Below are 21,030 nucleotides of genomic sequence, written 5' to 3' on the forward strand. Positions count from 1 at the left end.
GGGGGGGCCGGCGGGGCGCTAGGACCCGCGCGGGCTCGGGCCCGGGTCCCCCCGCGCCCCGGCCCCGCCGCCGCCGCCGCTCGCCGGGCCGGAGCCGCCGCCGAGCCGCCAGGGCCGCCAGGGCCGCCAGGGCCGCGGGAGGCCTCGGCCAGGCCGGGGAGGAGGGAAGGAGGAAGGCGGAGAGAGGGGGAGGGAGGGGAGACGGCGGAGGAGGCGGAGAGAGGGAGCGCGACAGCGCGAGCCGCGGAGGGAGGGAGGAGGAGGGCGCGCGGCGGCGGCGAGGACGGACGGAGCAGGGCCGGGCGGAGGGGCGGACGGAGGGCCGGGCGGACGGACGGCGGGACGCGCAGCAGGGCCGGCCCGCGGCGGCCACACGGTAATCCGCGCCTCCCGGGGCGGCCCGCGGCCCCCCGGCTCGGGCCCCGCGGGGCGCCGGGGGGTGCGGGGCGCGGGCCGGGCGGGCGCCCCGGGGCTGGGGGGGGGGGGGCTCGGCACGTCCCGCCCGCGGGGCTGTTTATTTCCCTCGGGGACCCGGAAAGCGCCCCCGCCCCCTCCCCCAGCGGCAGCCTCAAGTTCAAGTCCATACAATGCCCGCGGGGGGCCGCTGCTCCAGCCCTCCCCTGCGCTCTCCCGCGGGGCCGGGGGGGGGGGCAGGGGCCACTTGGCCCCAGTTCCGGGGGGAGACCCGGGCCCCGCCGCGGACGCGGAGGGGGCGCCCACACCCCGCTGCCCCGCAGCCGCCCCCGCCCGCCCCCTCTGACCCCCTCACGGACCCGTTTTGCCCCCCGGCCCCCCGATGCGGGCCGGGGCCCCCGGGGCTGCGGACCAGGGGCGCCGGGGCCCCGATTCCCCGGATAATCCGGCCCCTGCCCCGCGGGGGGGCGGGAAGGGGCAGCGGAGGGGGGGCTGCGGGCAGCCGGCGCTGGCCGCTGCAGAAAATGGCAGCCTGGCACGACCCTTGGCCCCCCCCCCCCCGCCGGCCCGGCCGGGCCCCTGCGGGCCCTCGGCCCCCCGTGGGGCGGGGGACCCCGCGGGGCCTCCCAGGGGCGGGGCGGGGGAGGAGCCGCGGGGGGGCCGGGGGGCGGCGAGGAGGGGGAGAGCCCGCTCCGGCCCCGGCTCCCCCCGCGGCCACCTGTGGCTCCGGGTGCGGGGCGGGCGCCGCGGGGCGGGGAGAGGCGCGGGCCGGGGCCGCCGCCCCCCCGCCCTCGGCCGACTCGGGGCCCACCCCCGCCGGGGCGGGGGGCGCCCGGGGCCGCATCGGGGGCACCGAGTCCGGCCCCAGGCCCAGCTTCCCCGCCCCCTCCCGGCGCCGAGAGCGCCGTGCGGCGCCGCAGTGTAGCGGGCGGGGTGGGGGGGACGGGACGGGGGAGGCGGACCGGGAGCCCCCCGGCCCCGGGCTAGCGAGAGGCTGGGGGGTGGGGGCGGCCAGAAAACGCGGGGGCGGCGGGGGCGGGGAAGCGGGGCCCCGCGGGCTGTTTGGGGGGCCTCTCCCGGGGGTCGCTCCCCCGCCCCCGCTTCCCCTGCAGCAGCCTCCGCCTCCACCCCCAAACCCCTAAACAACACACACAGACACACACACACACGCACACACACAGACACACACATATACACACACATATACACACACATATACACACACACACACACACACACACACACACACACACACACACACACACGGGCGCTCGCTGGAGCTGGTGCAGACGTGTCCTTGAACGCTTCGCATCTGCACAGTGAAGGACGAGGCCTGGCGCAGGGGGGAAGAGGCCTTTGGGCCCCTGTGCCCCAAAACCCCCGGTCTCCGGCCCCCTCCCAGGAAATGCAGACTGGGTCCTAGGCCAGAAGGAATCCCGCACCGGTCCCGACTTCTACTGCTCGTCCCCCATCCCTTCTGCGCACCTCTCCGGCACCCCCTCCCCCAGTCCCGAGGCGGGGGCTGAGCTGGCACAATCCCAGAGCCTTACCCCTCCTTCTGCCCATTCCCCCAGTCCTTAGCTCCGAGCTTCCCTCTGCCTGTGGTACTGTGGCTGGGAAACTGCTTTTCTCTGGGCCACGGTCCCAACTCCTGAGAACCCCCCTCTCTTTTCCTTTCTCGCATGTATTAAGACCACCTTCTTGCCTTCTCTTCTACTCTCTAATTTTCTCCCTTCTACTACCTATCCTCCGCTTCCTTTTAACTTTACTCCCCACCCAAATCACTTCTCTTCAGTTGACCAGGGGTACAGGTGAGAGTCGATGCCCCTGCAACATAACTCCCCTCCCCTGATCTTCTTAAGCCTATAGGCTGACAGTCAGCACCTTAAACCCAAGAGACCTATTTGCTTCCAAATGGTAATAATCTAGTGAAGGATCCAACCCAAGTGGAAAAGGACTCAACAAAATTATGACCAAGGGACATCAAACCCCCAAATAAAGCAGGATCAAGGGAAACAAAAACCTCATGCTCTGTTACCCAAATGTCTTGCTCGGATAAAAGGGCCCGGCTTCAGGGTCACATAGGGAAGCATCCCTGCCTTACACCTAAGGGTACAGGGAGAATGTTTCAGGAGACCCTAAGTCACATGCATTCAGTGGAAAATGGACTAGAGGTGCTCCTGGCCCATCTGAGCTTAAAGAGTTTGGACGAGCTTAAAAGCTAGTATAGATTTTGTTAGTAGCACAGCCCCACCACACCTGAAGAAACAGAAGATTGAGAGTTGGACTAGGTGACTGCCCTCTCTTTTGGGGTTTATCATCATCTCAAAAGGAGTTTCTTCAGCCATTCTAGCCTTATTTCCCATTCTTGGAGGTGTTAGGTGATCTAGAGGAAATATTACAATGTGGTCCTTGAATCAACTAAGGGGAAGAATCCAAGTAACACTTGTAATTCTATACCCTTTTATCTCAGATCTGCTTTTGGGCTCCCACCAATTATCTAATAAACTTTTTTAAAAAAAAAGTGTGTGCCAATTTTGCCTTCCCCATTTTTCCCTCCCTCCCCATTTGGGCTCCAAGCCTGAATCTCAAACCTCTCCTGCTCTCAGTCCTCTTTTGCTCTATTTCTACAAGGCCTTTCCTTCAGCTATCTGTCCAGCAGTGTAACAGGTGTTACTTAGGAAAAACTTACGTTGTTAGCTCTCTCAGGGTCAACTGGAGGATTTTTTGACCCATAGAGTAAAATCTCTACTCAAAAAATGGAATTAGGTTGCTTAATGAGGAAGCTATCCTCTAATCTTCAGGTAGAAGCAGAATACTCACTTGGCAGGGATGCTCCAAGAGGACTCCTGCCTTGAATGGGAGATGAAACTAGGTGTCTTATAAGTCCTTCCCAGCTTGAAGGTTCTAATGGCTAATAATGGAATAACAGTTGGGGAAATGTTTTTTATGCAAGAGACTATGGGGGGATCTTTGGAATCAGACCCCTAGGAAGTACCACACTTGCCTCCAAAATCTGGTTCTGCTTGCTTCTGTTTGTATGTTTCTATTTAATATCCCTCTTTATATGAAGGTTGGTATATATATATATATATACATATATATATATGTATATATATATATTTATATATATTCCAGTTCTTTTACATCTTTAAATATGATTGGCTCTAAGGAATGTGTATACAGTATGAGAGAATGTTAGAAGGGACTACTCTGACATCATTAGGACATAACCTCCTCATTTTACAGGGGAGGAAAGTGAGTTCCCAGAGAGAGATGAAATCTCTTGTTTAAGAAAACAAAGCTATTTAGTGGGAGAGTGAAAGTGATGGTCTACCACATTATCCTACCTTTCATCTAGAATGGTCTACAAATAAAGAGCTCAGGGCTGCTAGTAAAATGACTAGAGATTTAATGCTGGTTCTGTCTCTAAGTTATGGGTCCTTGAGCAAGTTATTAAACATCTTTGGGACTTTGTTTCTCCATCTATAAAATAGGGACCATAGATTTCAGAGGTTATTTTGTCCTGTATCATTCAACAATAGCTGATTAATCAATCTCTAAAGGTTGTTAAGAGGAAAAAGTGAGAGCACTATGACAACATAGCTATTACTTAAGGGGTTTTTGTAACCTGCATTCCTGACAGGTTCTGTTTATCTAATACCTTAGCTTTTCCACTATGTGGTCTCTCATGACCTTGGCAACTTAAGGAATCCAGAAATTCCAGCCCTTAGTGCTATCAGAACCAGCCATGGACTGCAGTGCCTTGAAAAACTCAATTTTTCCACCATTGTTATTTTTCTGTAACCTCAGGCTTTGACACTTCTTAGCTATGTGACTCTGAGCAAGTCTTTTGATCTTTCTAAGGCTTAGTTTCCACATCTATAAAATGGGGCTGACAATACTTGTACTGTCTACCTCAGGACTGTTGTGAAGAAAGTGCTTTGTTATCCTTAAGCCTGTATGTCAATATGAATCATTACCATCAGTTATAATAATTTGTATTAGTTCTTGGGCATCTATTTTTGCCATGAAGCACTGTGGAGAATTCAAAAAAGGAGTAGACAGAATCTCTCCCACAAAGGAGCTTGGGGCTCCTTAGGGAAGCTGTTTTACCAGATAAAAGGTGATTAAGTATCAGAGAAGTGGTCTGGGTAGTTGTTGTCCCTTAATGAAGGAGAGAACACTTTCAGTAAAAAGAATTTGGAAAGTCCTTTTAGAAGTGGGTTTTGACCTGAGCCATGAAAATTGTTTCATGATAAAAACCATTCCTTTTCCTATAATGCTGTGTTTGCAAGGGAAAGTTTCCAACCCTGTGGGGATAGATAGTGCAAGTATTTTAATCTTCATTTTACAGATGAGGAAACTGAGACTCCATGAGGTTAACTGTCTTACTGAGACAGCTAATGTCTATAGCAGAATTCCAAACTGAGGCTCTAGCTTCAGATTCTGAGTTCTTTCCTCTATGTCCCCATTGCTTTTAGGATTTCAGTAAACAGAATGTTGGTGGGAAAGGCATTCCAGTTAGGGAAAAACCCAAGCTATGACTATCCTATCCCAAGTAGATCAATGTGTCATGCCTTGAGTGCCTGGTGATTGTAAAAATGTGGTCCACTTGCAAAGATTGTGCAAGCTTCAGGAGAGAGACACAATAACTGTCTTCAAGTATTTGCTGGATTGTCAGGTGGAAGAAGAACTCAGCTCACTGGGCTCAGCTTCAGAGAACAAAATCAAGAGTGATGGATAGAAGTTCCAAAGAGGCAAATTTAAACTAAACTTTGTAATTATTAGAGCCATACAAAAATGGAGTGGGCTGCCTTGAGAAAAGGGTGGGCTGGCCTTCCTTGGAAGTCCTCAGACAAAACTGGATTTTTGTTCAGGGATGGAGTAAACAAGAGAGTCTTGAAGGTCCCCAACAAGTAAAAGATTTGATGATTCTATGTATCCATATGCAAATCTTTGTTTGTTTGTTTGTCTGTGTGTGTGTGTGTGTGTGTGTGTGTGTGTGTGTGTGTGTGTGTGTGTGTGTCTGTTCTTAGGGACTCATTGCCCAGAGAGAACAGTGAGTTTATGCCCCCATTCCCAAGACAGTATACATTAGTGCTTGAGCTCAGTCTGGGATTCATTTTCTCCTCTTAATGCTTTGTCTCCCCCGATTTTCTGGCACTGAAAAGATGGTTCCTTCTTCCTGGCTCTCAGGTCCTGGTTCCTGAGGCTTGGAAATTTAGCCAGGCCTAGCACGTAGCTATATTTTTCCTGTTTAAGACATGCAGAAAACATGGTCGGAGGTGCTTTCTTGATTAATCAGTCTCCTCCTGGCTCATTTCAGATTCAGATAAATATGGATGTTAAAATAGCAAACTATGACACCCCCTGCCCCCCCCCCCGGCTTTCCCTTCCCTTTGGAGTCATTAGAACATAAGAACTCTGGAGTTTATTCTAAGAACAAGAAGAGGCATTAGCCCTTCAATGGGGCCTTCGATCCCACTAGCCAGGTGGGGAAGGGGAGGGAGGAGGGGAGGTCAAGGTTCCTGAAGTCCACTAAAACCTTATTTCTACTTGGGTTTGCAGCTTTCCGCTGGGCCCTGGGTCAAATGAGGAACTGACTTGACCTGCGCTCAAAGATCCCTTCCCACACAGGCCCTTCCTGCTGACGCAGCAGGAGGCAGCCTCCAAGGGCAGCCAGCTTTCTGCATTCCTGGCATGGAGCGACCCTCATCTGGTTGGGGAGAGGGGCAGCTGAAAGAAGGTGGAAGGGCAAAATCAAGAGAGGAGCTCCACTTATCCTTCCTATGCCCTCCCCTTTCCCCTCTCTTCCAACTTGCCCCTTAATGACTGGGTGTGTTTGTTATCACATAGAGAGGTCTTCAAATTATTCCTCTGGCAATGAGAGGAACTGGATTAAATTTTATCTGGGGGACCCTATGAGTTGTTTGCATTTGAGATGTGGGCAGATAGGCAAAGCAGGTCAGGAACTTCTGTGGCCTTCATGGAAGGCTGGGTGTGTGTGTGTGTGCATATATGTTTTGGTGTGTCTATGTGCACTCCTAATAGTAAAATAAAGAGTACAAATTCCTCTTCCTTTCATACAACCTGGAGGGCCCAGTTTCAGCCTCAACTCCTTATGTCTACCCAAGGGGCACCAAAGAGAAGGTCCCATCCAACAGCTTCCCTGTGAGTGCTTAGGAATCATCAGAATACGTTCTATTTAAATGCTCCAGTCACAGTGTTCTTTCCAATATCTGGGCTTGGAGCATGTGGAGGGGAGAGGCACATTAGCCTCTCTTTACAGAGGAATAGCTGAGAGTCAGGGAACTTGAATGATAGGATGTAGATAGAGATGAAACATGGATTGCAAAGTGTCAGAGCTGGTAGGGACTTTCCCAAAAGCTAAAAAAAGGGCAGTGCTAGGATACTGTCGGTATTTTTGTTCAATATAATTGCATTTATTAAGCAAGGCACTAGGAATATAGAAATGAAAATGAATGGTAACATCTTCAAATCACTTATATTCAGTGGAGGAAACATTATGTATTTTGATTAGAGCGTACAAAATCCAGAGAGGAGAAATTACAAGTAATTTTGGTAGAGGAAGGGAGGAGAGTAAGGAGAAATCATTAGCAACTGCAAGTCTAGAACTTTTCCCATTACCCCACTGCAGACATGGATGGACATTGTATACATAGGTCTATGTTGTTGTATGTAAATATGGGTCTCCCTGAGAGAGAGAGAGAGAGAGAGAGAGAGAGAGAGAGAGAGAGAGAGTCAGTCTCAGAGTCTGAAAGGCCTGGCTTCCAGTCCTACTTCAATATACAGACAGTGTGATCCTGAACAAGTCTTTTAACTTCTCATTGCTTGTTTTCAACTCTCAGGACTATAAACTGCAGAGGAAGTGATAATATGCATTAGTAGAAGTTTATCTGTGTCAATTATCTATACCAATGAAATCACAGCTTCTCCCTCTCTCCCCCCCTTTCTCTTTGTCTTTCTCCTTTTTTCTCTTCCACCCCCCTCCCATCTCTTTTTCTCTCCTATATATACATATATTTAGGTCAGAGCTATGATTTTCTTGGTACTTGGACTTGCAGCATGGAAACATGTCAATTTGTCTGTAACTTGTAGATTGTGAGAGTTGCTTGAAATAGTGAATTGGCCAGGGTCAAATAGTTATTCTGGGTCAGAGGCAAGATTTGAACAGGACTTCTGACTTTGCTGCTTCTCCAGATTTCTGTCTTCATATAGACTTTAGTAAATATGTATTTATCTGGATTCTATGTCCTTATCAGTTAGTTTGTGTACTTTTTAATGTTTCCTTAATGAGGCATCTCCCTTCAAGGATAGATGTGTTAGTTTGTGCTGTATACATGGTTATATATACATGGATATATCTAGTTTATATTTACCTAGTATGAAAATATCTATGTATAGAATCAGAGTGCAGAAAAACACTTAGAGAAGTCACTGAATCCATCCTTAACCAGACTACCATGATCTGGGACAGATGAAAATAAATATTCAACTTTTTTTCAATTAAGTATATTATTGATATTCTTCTAAAAAATCAACTTCACTTCTCTATGACTCCCTTCCCATTCTGTCCCCATAGAGCCTTCTTTGAAGTCAGCCAAGTCTAGCTGAGGAGAAATGAACATATTAGCCATGTCTGACAATCTGTATCTCATTCCATAACCATAGCCCACCAGCTTCTCTGCTGTCAGTTCTCTGAAGTCATGATTGGTCATTGAATTGACCAGTATTTTGGACTCTTTCAGTATAGTTTTTTCTTTATTGATGTATTCCTCATGTAAATCGTTCTCCTGTTTCTGCTTATTTATTTTGACATCCTGTTAAAGGTCTGTTAAAAGACCTTCAAGTATGGGAGACTTTTTTGCTCCATTATGATTTCTTAATGTCAACAGGTTTCCCTTAGCATTAGCTTGAACCCCTCATGCTGTCGACCATTTTCCTTGTATTCACCCTTTAGAGAAGACAGAGCCCTGATAGTTTTTATGCTGGTGATAAGCAGCCCTGCAGGCTCCCATGTTATGGTTAGTAGAGGGCTATGGAATAGGAGAAGAATTGCCTCCATTTCTCTCTCTCTCTCTCTCTCTCTCTCTCTCTCTCTCTCTCTCTCTCTCTCACACACACACACACACACACACACATACACACACACACACACCAGAAATGTGTGCAAGATGACTCTGTGATGAACTATGTGAGGTAGTAGTGTGATTCCTAGGAGGAAATGGAGCTGGACAGTTTGACCCGGTGGTGATTCTTTCACAGGATCACATGGGAAAAATGCATGTATGATTGATTGCAGAAGACCTGGTTATTCAATCCTGATTTTGTCACTAATTTGCTTTGTGATCTTGGGAAGGTGATATAACTTCTCTGAGATTCAGTTTCCTCATGTATTACTATCTTACAAAGCTGTCACCAGGATCAGTTCATCGGCACCCTAAAGCAGTACATATGTGATTTACCCTCCCCCCATCCCCTCCCAGATAACCTCCTGTGCCCCTCCCTTGGCAGCAATGCTAGTGTAAGGTTAAGCCTTGTGATCAGGGAGCTGACCCACATTCTTAATGACAGTGGGTTTATTCCTCAGGAGCAATTTACTGGACCACTCCTGAACTGGAAGGAAAGACTTTGAGCTGGTTAAGTTGAAGAGCTTGACTTGTTTAAGTCTTTTCATAATTCATGTATTATAACCATCTACTCATCTCTGTGGTTCTCTGAACCCCCTCAGCTATGGATACAACTTTCTAGAAAAGGACTGACCAGTAATAAGGTAGATAAAGCAGGCAAGGATTAACTTGTGTTTCTCTTATAAGTGATCCAATTTTCTGCTTTGTATAGGCAAGAATATTCTTCCTACCATGTCCCTTAGCACTGATGCTTTGACTAAAGCTGGAAGGTAAATTCAAAAGGTGATATGATTTGTCCTTAGATGTTTTCAGGATATTTCAATGCCATAGCTTTCTGGAGTGTGTATGGGGAAGGGGAGCAGAAGGGCATGTGTGCAACTCACTCAGTTGCTCTTCAGTCATTCTCGGTCATGTTCAAGTCTCCATGAACCTATTTGCTTTTCTTGGCAAAGATCCTGGAGTAATTTGCCATTTTGTTTCCATTTTTCAAATGAAGAAACTGAGGCACAAAGGGTTAAGTGATTTATTAGATGTCTGATGTTGTCTGAAACCAGATTTCAACTCTGGAAGATTCATCATTAGGTATGGTATTCCATCCTTTATGGGCAGCTAGGTGGCACAATGGATAGAGCACTGATTAGAGCATTGACCTTGGAGGCAGGAGGATACAAGTTCCAATCCAGCCTCAGACACTTGACTCTTACTAGCTGTGTGACCTTGAGAAAGTCACTAACCCTGATCGCTTCACATCAAGAGCTATCTCTAGTTGTCCTGATTCATATCTGGCCACTGGACACAGATGACTCTGGAGGAAAAAATGAGACTGGTGACAGCACAGCATCCCCTCACTCAAATCCAATTCATGTTATTTGTCATGGCATCACCTCCCTGATGTTGTGATCCTCAAAAATGAAGGACAAAAACATTAGCTGTCATAGGCAAATAGAAAATCTATGTGTTCCCACATAGAAGAGGTGAAGAGAGGAGGTCCCTTCTTTTTATTAGCTTGAATTTCATATTCTTAGCATTTTCCCAGACTGAAAGAATATAAATACAGTATCATACTCTTATCTATGTGCTCTGATCTTAGGTTAAAAAAACCCAACAACATCAATTTGTATTTCTTGTCCATATTCACCCTTGGTCCACTCTGACTTCTGGAGCTTTTCAGCCTTGTTTATTTTTTTTTAAGTATAGCATCTTTTCTTTAAGTATGTTATTGAATTAATTCCTTTTTATATTAATTCTCTTTGCTTTTACTTTAGACTTCACCCACCTTTCTAATGTTAATGATATATTTAGCAGATACTAGCTTGCCACCCCCACACTGATGGGTCTAACACTGAGCCCAGAACTTCTCTTTTGAGGACATTCAAAAGGGTGAATTTTCTCAAGGAGGGCAATGGATTCTTGACTCCCCTGTCTTCTAGGCCATCTGGAACATGATCCAACCTCTGTTTAATATACATGGCAGTTGTTAGCTGACAACTAGATTCAAAATATCAAATGGGACTGCTTTGATGATCATGGTTTAAAAGATGAGCTCAGGGAGAAAAAGGAACTGGAAGAGAGACTGAATGAATTTTTTGCCTCTTTAGTGAGATTCCTTCCTATTCCTGGGATGACCTTTGAAGTAGGTAGATGGGAGGTGCAGAATCAAGCTAGGGTAAATGCAAAAGACAGTTTAAATCTAATCATCAAATCAGGTGTAGTGTCAATCATTGGTCCGACTTTAAAAGAAATTCAAAGGTGGAGCTATAAAAGATAGGATGAAAACATGTAACTTGGCTTTATAAACAGCTACAGCTTAAAATATTGGACAACTGATGGATTATCAGTATAAGCCCCCCCTCCTCACCCACCTCTGTGCTTAACAAGGGCTTTTTTTTTTATCTAGAGAGGATCCTGGGAGTTAAAAACAAACCATTGAGATTTCTTTTCTTACTAGGCAAGCTGATGCAATCTATAGTAAAGGGTAAGGTCACTGAATATTTATACAATTCAACCTACTGGGGAAAGGGCTGCTTCAAGAAGAAATCATCTCTGATTAATTTGCTAGAATTTTCTAAAGGGATAAAATCAGCATGTGGAGAAAGATGAATCAATTTAGGCCTTTGAAAGCCTTTGACAAGGTTCCATTCTAGAAATGGGGGAGGGGAAGAGCAGGGAGCACTAGTCCTGTAGAGGGAAAAATCTAGAAAACCTTGGATGGAAATAAATGGTCATTTCTCTGGTTAGGGAAGATGAGATTACAGCAGGACCCTTCAGAGACTACATGGTGCCATCTCTGAAGTTGCAGATGAGATAACCCTAGTAAAGAATATTGCCAACTTTAAAGTGCTATGGAAATGTTAGTTATTATTATCATCACTGAGATCTTCCAATTGATGAAATGACTAGCTGAAGGGTATAAACTGCAGGAAAGCCTCATGAGGCTATGAATGAAAGGGTGGCAGACTGCAATGGAAGGAACATGAGGGAGGGGGAAAAGGGAGAAGATTATCACAATTGTGCTTAGAGAGTGATGGGCTCTGAAGTGTCAGTTCTAACTCTGAAATGGGAGCCAGGAGTAATAGTATATAACTCTCTGGAGACATCAACCCAATGTTCAGGTTCAGCCTATGGGAAAGGCCATTGGGAACAAAACAAAACATTTCACCTGTACATATGAGAGTCAAATTGCTCTCACCTGTATTGTACACATCTCGATGTCATGTTTGAAGGAATAATAATTGACAGTTCTATAGTGCTTCGGGAGTTACAAATCACTTTAGATATCTATTAACTCATTTGAGTCTTATAACTACCCTTTGGGGTAAGTGCTACAGGTCTCAGGATTCCCATTTTACGGATTAAGGTCTACAATAGTGAAATGACTTCACAAGGGTGCTAGAGATAAGGAGTGGCTTGGGCAGAATTTGAATCTGTGTCCTCATTTCAAACCCAGAACTTCTTCCTACTTCACTATTTTGTTATCCTAAGGAGGCTGATAGTAGAGCTAAAGGCTATAGCCTGCTGAATGATATCAAACTGAGTCCTGAAATATGCTAAGATGATGGCAGATTGGGGTAGTTGCCACAGCTGGCTTCTGTGAAGGGGACTCAGAGCTGCTGCTGCTGCTCTTGCTAGTAGAGGGGGGTGGACTAGTGACTCAGAGAAGCAGCGGTTGAGAAAGAGAAGGTGGCTGCTAAAAAAGACCTCCCCACACAATCAGCCTTGTCATTGGGACTGGCTGCTTGGCAACAACACCCACTCCTCTGGTTCTACCACCCACCACCCCCTACCACCCGACAGGCTGCAGTTTGCCCTTTAGTGATCTCTTTCCCCCTTCAAGGATGCTCTTGATGTTGATCAGCATTCTGGTTTCACCCAGATACAAAATTTTGGTGGGGGAGGGAGGAGAACGCAGATGGTATCCTGTGATCGGCCCCAGGCTCTGCACCCCTCTTGGGATGGCCCCAGATGAAAATAAGATGATTTTGGATGAAAAAAGATACTACTTCTGGCAGACATAGTAAAGATACAGAAGTTATTGACTAAGTCATTATGAATCATTAAAGGAAACTAGGATGATTGGGGGAAATACCTACTATTCTGTCATGGGGGGAGGGGAGCCATACCTTTATGTAAAAACTTAGGCCCTTTGGTGCCACAGAGTCAATCTTCTGGGTTAGGTTCTACCTCTCTCTACTCTCTACTGTAACCCACAACATTTCGGATGCACACTGGTCCTTACCTGAGTTGATTCCATGAATGCACTGGAGTTCTGTTTGTAGTTTTTTTTTCTTTTCCAAAGAATTGGACTTTGGTCTCATAGGCTTATAGATCTAGGGGAGGAAGGAACCTTAGAGGTCACCACCTCTCTCACATTTTACAATAAATATCAAGGGTTTAAATGACTTACCCAAGGTCATATAGGGAATTAGTGGCAAAATCAGGATTCAAACTCAAGTTGAGTGAACTCTTGAATCCATTATGGAACTCTGGGGTTGAATGGGGAGAGGTCAGAGAAAATGGACCACTTTAAACACTTCAAGAGACACCCTGGCAGAGCAGAAAAGCATTGAATGCAGTGGGAAGGAGGGAGGGAGGAAAGGTTGGAAGGGAGGAAGGAAAGGAAGGGAATAAAGAAAGAAGAAAGGATGGAGGGGAGAAGGAAGAAAAGAAAGAAGGGGAGAAACTAGGTGGTGCAGTGGATAGAGAATCTGGACTCAGAAGGACCTGAGTTCATATCTGATCTAAGATACTTAATACTTGTTTAACTATGTGACCATAGCAAGTCACTTAACCCAATTGCTTTGAAAAAAAAAAAAACAAAAAAAAAGAAAGAAGAAGGAAAGATGGAGGGAAAGAGGGAAGAAGGAAAGGAGGAAGAAAAGATGAAGGGAAAGAAGGGAGTGAAGGAGGGTGGAAGATGGAATTAAATGCCTATTATGTGCCAAGTGTAAGAAATGCTTTATAAACATCAAATGTAATTCTCACAACAGTCCTGGGAAGAAGATGCTACTACTGTCATTTAAAAGTTGAGAAAACTTAGACTGGATTTAAGTGACTTGGCCAGGGTCACATGGTTTGTGAGGGTCTAAAGCTGCCTTGCTCTCCAATCTTCCAGACTCCAGGCCCAGGGCTCTAGCCTCTGCACCACTTTACTGCCTAAGGGGAATTAGGAAACCTGGATTTTCTAGTCTAGACCCTGGCCCTAACCTCCTACATGCCCGTGGGTAAAGCCACTTAACCAAATATGTTAAAAAAAGAAGGTTGGACTAGATCCTGGAAGGCCTTCATCTACCTGAATTATCCATCTCTTTTTATTTTGTATAGACATACCTATACATATTGTTTTACCTGATAGAAAGTAAGCATCTAGAGATCAAAGACTGGGGTGGGGTTTTTTTTGTTTGTTTTGTTTTTGGTCTCTATCTCTTAAGACGAGTATAGAATTTGGTACAAAGTAGGTCGGTAATAAATGTTTTTTGATCAATTGATGAATATGATGTAGGATGTGATTAGGCATCAGGGACCTGGTTCCACCCTCTGCCATCTTGGGCAAATCACTTCTAGGATCAGTTTCCTTATGTGTAAAATGAGGTTGTTGTACTTAAATAGCCCTTGAGGTCTCTTTGGCCCTAAATCTATGTTCCTTTGCATGTCTGTTCTTAATGATTTTCTATATATTTGTGCCTTCTAAGGCTATACTCAACTGAGACTATTTGTCTCATGTGGCTTTGTAAAAATTCTTCAGACATCCCCAGGGACTGCAAACTCCCGCCCTGGACCAGATTCTTCCTCAACCCTGTTCTTCTGAGTCTAGGAGACTGCCCTTCTTCCCCAGTGCCCTAGGGCTCAGCAGTGACTGTGGCTATACTTTGGCTCCCAATTGAGAGGAGCAATGGAGTTGAAACCACAGGCCTGGAAGCTGGCATGCAGTGATTACTTCTAATAGTTTTATTACCATCAACAATGTGGTTATTGCTGCCACCAGCTCCCTGACAGCAGCTCTCCGCCCAGATGCTGGTGGCCAAGGGGCCTGGCCTACCATGGCCACACAGGCTGGGACGTCCACTAAGACTTACTAATTGTGTCTGGGTTTTTCTCCTGTCTGCACCATTCTGTCTCATAAGAATATTAGAGCTGGAAAGAACTTCAGAGATGATCCAACCCAAGCCACTCATTTCACAGATGAGGAGACAGAAACCCAGCAAGGGAGGTGGTTAAGAAAGATTGGATCATAGATTTAGAATTGTAAGGAATCCCAAAGACCATCAAGTTGTATTCCCTCATTTTACAAATGAGGAAACAATGAGGCTGAGAGAAGTTAAATGACTTGTTCAGGATCACATAACTAATAAGTATCTGAGGCAGGGTTTGAACTCACATCTCATCCCCATGTGCCACTTAACTTATTCAATGCCATACAATTAAATGGTAATTAAACTGGGAATAAAAACCAGACCTCCCAATTTCTATCCTAGGGCAACCTTCACTTCACTTTCCCTTGGTCACTGTAGTTTATTCCCAGGAGCCTTGGTAACTATAGTATTTGACTTGTTTCAGTTCAGCAATCACTTAGTCATCTATTCATTTACTTGTTGTCATTCACTTGACTCTTCATGACCCCAGTTGGGGTTTTCTAGGCAACGAGACTGGTTACTAGAGTTATTTGCCATTTCCTTCTCCAGGTCATTTCACAGACTTTTTACAAAGCAAATAGGGCTAAGTGACTTACCCAAGGTCACACAGCTAGTAAGTGTCTAAGGCCAGATTTGAACAGAGAGAGTAATCTTCCTGAGTCTAGCCCTGACACTGTCCATTCTATTCCCTGTACCACCTATCTATTAAGCACTTAATAGGCCAGGCACTGGGCTGGATGTGGCAAAACAGGGTACAAGAGTTAAAAATAAAAATAAGACAGTTCCTAGCCTCAGGAAACTAAAGATAATTGGCTGGAAGGCCTAGGGTTTTGTTGTAGGAAATGTTTTTTGCAGGGGGAATGGATCTGGGAATAGTGACAAACTGTTCTTTGAATTCAGCCTGGAAGCAGTGTCTCATGGATGGGGTAGAGGGAGCCAGAGAGAAAAAGTGATTGATAGGCACTAGAAGTGAAGGAGATGTGATATATTCCCATGAGGGTTGGCAGGAGTCACATAATAGGAGAGACTTGGAATCAGTCATAGACTCTTAGAGCTGAAGGGGCCCTTTGAGGTCATTTAAACCTGAGCTGGCTGGGTTTGGTCCTCTACATAGCCACTCTTCTGCTTGAACCAGATGGATTGGGAAGAACTCAGGAAAGAGGTGAAACTCTGGCTAATGTGGAATCTGAGCCCCATGGCTTTTGTCTCTTCAATCTCAGGAGCTCCACCTAAAATCAAATGGAATGTTTTTGGTGCCTTTCTGGCCCATAGGGGCTAGTTATTTTCCATCTCTGGGCCTCGGGTTCCACTTCAGTGAATTTGGAAGGTTGGACTAGATCCTTGAGTAATCCTTCTATTCTAAATTCTATGAGTCTGTGTCACTAACCCTGTCTGGTCTTGGTCTGAAAAGCATAAAGCTTCTCATGTAATTTGGGGATAGACTGGGAGTCCTGCTGATATGTCTGCCTTACCAACTTCCCCTTGAATCCCAATCTGATAAAATGAGGTGGATGATTAAACTGTGTCATGGCTACAGTTTTTGGTCAGAGATCAGATATAATTCAAAGGAAGATGATATATTCAGAGGATCTGAGTTTTAAATTCAACCTCTGAGACTTGCTACCAATATGACCTTGAACAGAATTCTTAACTCTCCTGGAACTCAGTTTCCTTATTGGAAAAATGAAGAGTATCCTGTGATCAGCCCCAGGCTTTGAGACCCTGTTTAGTTCTAATTCTACAATTGTATGAAATTTTTTATGAGGTAACTTGGTGGAGTTGTTAAAACTCAGAACTCAGGGATAGATTTTTTTTTTTATGGGTTTTTTTTTTGCAAGGCAAATGGGGTTAAGTGGCTTGCCCAAGGCCACACAGCTAGGTAATTATTAAGTGTCTGAGACCGAATTTGAACCCAGGTATTCCTGACTCCAGGGCCAGTGCTTTATCCACTGTGCCACCTAGCTGCCCCTCAGGGATAGATTTAAATCTTGCCTTAGACTCTTACTACCTTTGCTACCAGGCAAATCACTCTAACCTGCCTGAACATCAGTTTCCTCATCTGTAAAAGAGCCATATCTCCAACACTACCTGACAAATGTGTGTGTGATTAGTTGCCACTTTGTTCTGAGGATAGGTAGCCTCTCCAGAATAAATACTAAGTCTCCTAGGTGACTACTTTGGAGGGAGAATATTGGTGTAAACAGATATGCACTTGGGGTCACAAGTGTCTTGCTTCCTTTCTACCACCATGAGTCCCCCCAGTTCTGCAGACCAGGATCCACTTTGACTTGGTCAGCTGAAGCTGGGTACTTCCAATTTTTATTTTTCTGCCATGTTGACCCATTGTTCATCTCTAACCTAGAGAAGTATAAATCAGAGGATTGATTTCTTTTTTTGTAAAAGTACAGATATGTGCTAAGCTATGGTTTGTCTTGATTGGGTTTGGCAGAGAGAGAAGTAGGAGGGAAAGAGAATAGGAAGGGGGAGAAGAGGAAGAGACAATTGTTGAAGATGAGCTGGCCCCTCTGACAAAAATCTTGTGACTTTTTGATGGACAAAGACTTGACTTTTCTTTTTCAGTTTTGGTTTTTTATTTGTTTGTTTTTTGTTTTGGAGACATTCAAGGTAAAGTGACTTGCCCTGGTCACGCAGGCTGGATTTGAACTCAGATCTTGCTGACTTCAGGGTTGGTCTCTACTCACTGGAGTATCTAGCCACCCCTTGGTTTTCAGTTGGTTTTTTTAGCAAGGCAATGGGGTTAAGTGGCTTGCCCAAGGTCACACAGCTAGTCAATTAAGTGTCTGACATCGATTTTGAACTCAGGTCCTCCTGACTCCAGGGCCCGTGTTCTATCTACTATACCACCTAACTGCCCCAACCACCCCTTGTCTTGATTTTTTCTTATAATAAGCTCTATAGGGCCCAAGGAGCTATAGATCCTGCTAATACCCTCTAGGGGTTACACTCTGAAAGGCCAACTAATATATGAATCAGTAAATATGCATTTAAGTTTACTAAACTAAGGATTGGGTATACAAATAGAGACAAAAAAACAGTCCCTGCCCTCAAGGAGTTTACAATATAATGAATTGTAAACAGCCATTTAATGGCCTCAGGTCTTCTAGAAGAGGTTAGATTATAACTTGTTGGAAGTGAGAGGTGTATCAATTAACCAACAATCATTAATTAAGCAATTACTCTGTTCTAAACATAGTAATGTTTAGAATACAAAACTTGTGCTAGTAATACAAACGTAAAAAAATAACACTTCTCCTCTAGGACTTTACATTATATTAAGGGGAAAACTGACTGCTAGGTGACTCAGGAGGACCTGAGTTCAAATCCGACTTCAGATATTTAATAATTACTTAACAGAGTGACCCTGGGCAAGTCATTTAACCCCGTTGTTTCCCCAACAAAAAACCAAAACAAAATAAATGGGGTCTCAAAGAGTTGAACATGACTGAAATAACTTAATGATGACATTTATACACACACACACACACAAACACACATACATGCATACAGAATAATTTCATGGTAGAAAGCACTAGCACGAAAGACTTCATGTAACTAAGCTTAGGGATTCTAAGAGACAAGTGTAATTGAGGGAGAGTATTTCAGTCAGGAATGAGGAAAAGCCTGGGAAAAGACAAGGAGATAGAATGTAGAATATAGTATGTGAGGAAGTAATAAGAAAGCTAGTCCAGCTATAGGATGCATGAATGAGTATAATGTGTAAAAAGCCTGGAAAGAGAAGTTGAGTCAGACTACAAAAGTCTTTTTGAATATCCAACAGAGAAGTTTATGTTTTATTGTAGAGGTGTTAGAGAATCACTAGAGCTTCTTTAAGTAGGCCAGAGAGGTCAGGTCTGTGTTTTGGCGGCTATCCATAGAATGAATTGGAAAGTGGAAAGACTTGAGTGAGACCAGTTTGGAGGCTGCTGCTGTTATCCAGAAAAGAGGTGACCAGAGCCTGTACAAGGATTGTGGTTATATGAATGGAGAGACATCATGGGAGTAGAATCGACAACACTATACAACTGATTGATTATTTTTGGTGGTGAAACTCAAAGAGAGAGATTGAAGAGTTTTCAAAGACTTTGAGACTATGAATTTGTAGGAGGAGAAGGATGTTTAGATTATGTTAGTAAGCTACTTAGTAAAGTTTTGTTTGTCTCCATTTTCCCCAACACCTAGCAGAGTTCCTGGCACATTACTCAGTTTTTCTAAGTTGGGTCTGAATTTCCATAAATTCAATTTTTGGAGTCTTCTTGACCAAGATACTGGAGTGGTTGCCAGTTCTTTCTTCAACACATTTTACAGATGAGGAAACTAAGGCAGACAAAGTTAAGTGATTTGCCCAGGATAGCACAGATAGTTAAGTGTCTGAGGCCAGATCTGAACTCAGGAAGATGAGTCTTCCTGACTCCAGACCTGGTATTCTATCTGCTGCACCACCTGTCTGCTGTTCTGGACACAGAAGCAATTGACATCTGTCAAAAATTTAGGAAGAAGAGAGTCTTGGTCAGATAAAGTTGGACCAGATGAACCATAGAACCACAGATATAAAACTGAAAGACATTTTTAGAGTGTTCTAGTTCAGTCCTTTCATTTGACAGATAAGTAAACTGAGACTTAAGGAGGGTAAGGGACTTGCTCAACATAGAACCAAATAATGGATGAAAAAATCCTAGATTGAACTCAAGTCCACTGATTCCAAATTTAGTACTTTCCTCATCTTTGAGGTCACACACACACACACACACACACACACACACACACACTCACACTGACAAATATTTTCTTCTGTACTCTCTTCAACAGAGCTAGGATGCCAGGATTCAAGGAAGTAAAGGGGAAAGTTTGCATTGACAAGATGTGCCATCCATAAAAATTTATTGAGTGTGCTGTGCCCATGTCTAAGGAGATGTTGTGGATAATTTGTGCAATATGCATGTGACTTGAGTTCTGGTTTTGATCCCCAAGAATGATCTTTCCTCCTTTGGTGGTGTCCCTGTGGTGGTGGTAGTGGTGGAGGGTGTCATTTTTGGCAGCAAGAGATTGGCTCTGCGATTGAAGTTCTGCTACAAGTGTCCAGGTAGACACATAGCAGTGCTTCCTATACAGGCAGCCATACTGAGTGTACATGAACAGAAATTACTGTCCTAATCTAATAAAATAAGACAGTAAATCCTGTTCATATTGAATGATATACATAACTGCTATTTCATTGCCTGGTAATTAGACACAAATGATGAGCCTTTCACATCAGTGACCATGATTAGTAATATTGTTTCACAGTCAAAGCCAAGATTTTACAGTTTTTCTTTTCTCACTTTGTTAGTTTTCCAGTTTCTATAGTCAACATCAGACCTGACAACATTACTGGCTACCATGTACCATTTAAATCTCATACATACATACATATATATACTAGCATTCTTAAGAAAGGACTACAGTATCTTTCATTCCCTATTTCCTTGACCCATAGCCTGTGACTAAGGTTTCTTGTGCTTGCTTCACATTCTCCTAACAGCCCAGACCCCTCCTCTACCCCCTTCTCACACCTGAGGAGTTCTGGCATGGCACCTCCAGCTGTTGCCTGTTCCCATTCCTGACATGTTTGCCAGATGAAAACTCAGAGCCAAGGGAGTATGGATGGCCTGCTGGGGAGGGAGGGGTGTGAGACAATACAGACACCACACTGTGGAGGTGGGGGGAAGAGAAGCAGATGTGAGGTGGGGGTGGAGAGGCAGGAAGGGAGCACAGTGACAGTGGGCTCTGGCTTCCTAGCATGTAAACATGCTGGGATATGTGAGAAGCATGGGATTAGAGTTAAAAAGGATTAGAGTTAAAAAGCAGGAGCTCTAATTGGTCTCTAAAAGGGAAGTGAGGGTGAGGAGATGGAGAGAGAAGGGGACTGAGGATAAGGAGACCTGTGTTCAGTCTGGGCAGGCTCCAGGCCTCATGGCCACAGTTAAAAGAAACCTCTGACCCTGAGACATTTAGTTCTCCATCCCAGTTGCCGGCTCCAAGATGCCCTCTGGTAGTCAGTCATTGCTGAACACTCTCTAGATCTCATCTCCAGGGGATAGAGAGAGGAGAGACGGGTTAGGAGATGTTGCAACAATTGAAGGAAAAAGTGATGAGTGCCTGAAGCAGAGTGGCCTAGGGAGCTGGGCAGGTGGGAGTGTGAGTGTGAGGTTGTGGTGGTGATACATATAATTGATAAGATCTGGCAACTGATTGATTTGGGAGAGGGCAGTGCCACTGACTGTTCATAAGACTTTCTCCTGTCTGATGGTAAAAAGGGCTATAGGGGATATGCC

The 21,030-nt window shown here is 45.2% G+C and overlaps 1 protein-coding gene across 1 annotated transcript in view; it reads left to right on the forward strand.

The window, feature by feature from the left end:
• Positions 1 to 282: 282 nt before the first annotated feature.
• Positions 283 to 21,030, forward strand: part of DNMT3A (DNA methyltransferase 3 alpha) — a 166,715-nt gene continuing 145,967 nt past the window's right edge. Inside the window, exon 1 of the mRNA XM_074209960.1 lies at positions 283 to 376. The gene's annotated coding sequence lies outside the window, so the exon portion shown is untranslated. The remainder of the gene's footprint in view (positions 377 to 21,030) is intronic.

This window comes from Macrotis lagotis, chromosome 1, assembly GCF_037893015.1.
Source record: "Macrotis lagotis isolate mMagLag1 chromosome 1, bilby.v1.9.chrom.fasta, whole genome shotgun sequence".
NCBI classification, from domain to species: domain Eukaryota; kingdom Metazoa; phylum Chordata; class Mammalia; order Peramelemorphia; family Peramelidae; genus Macrotis; species Macrotis lagotis.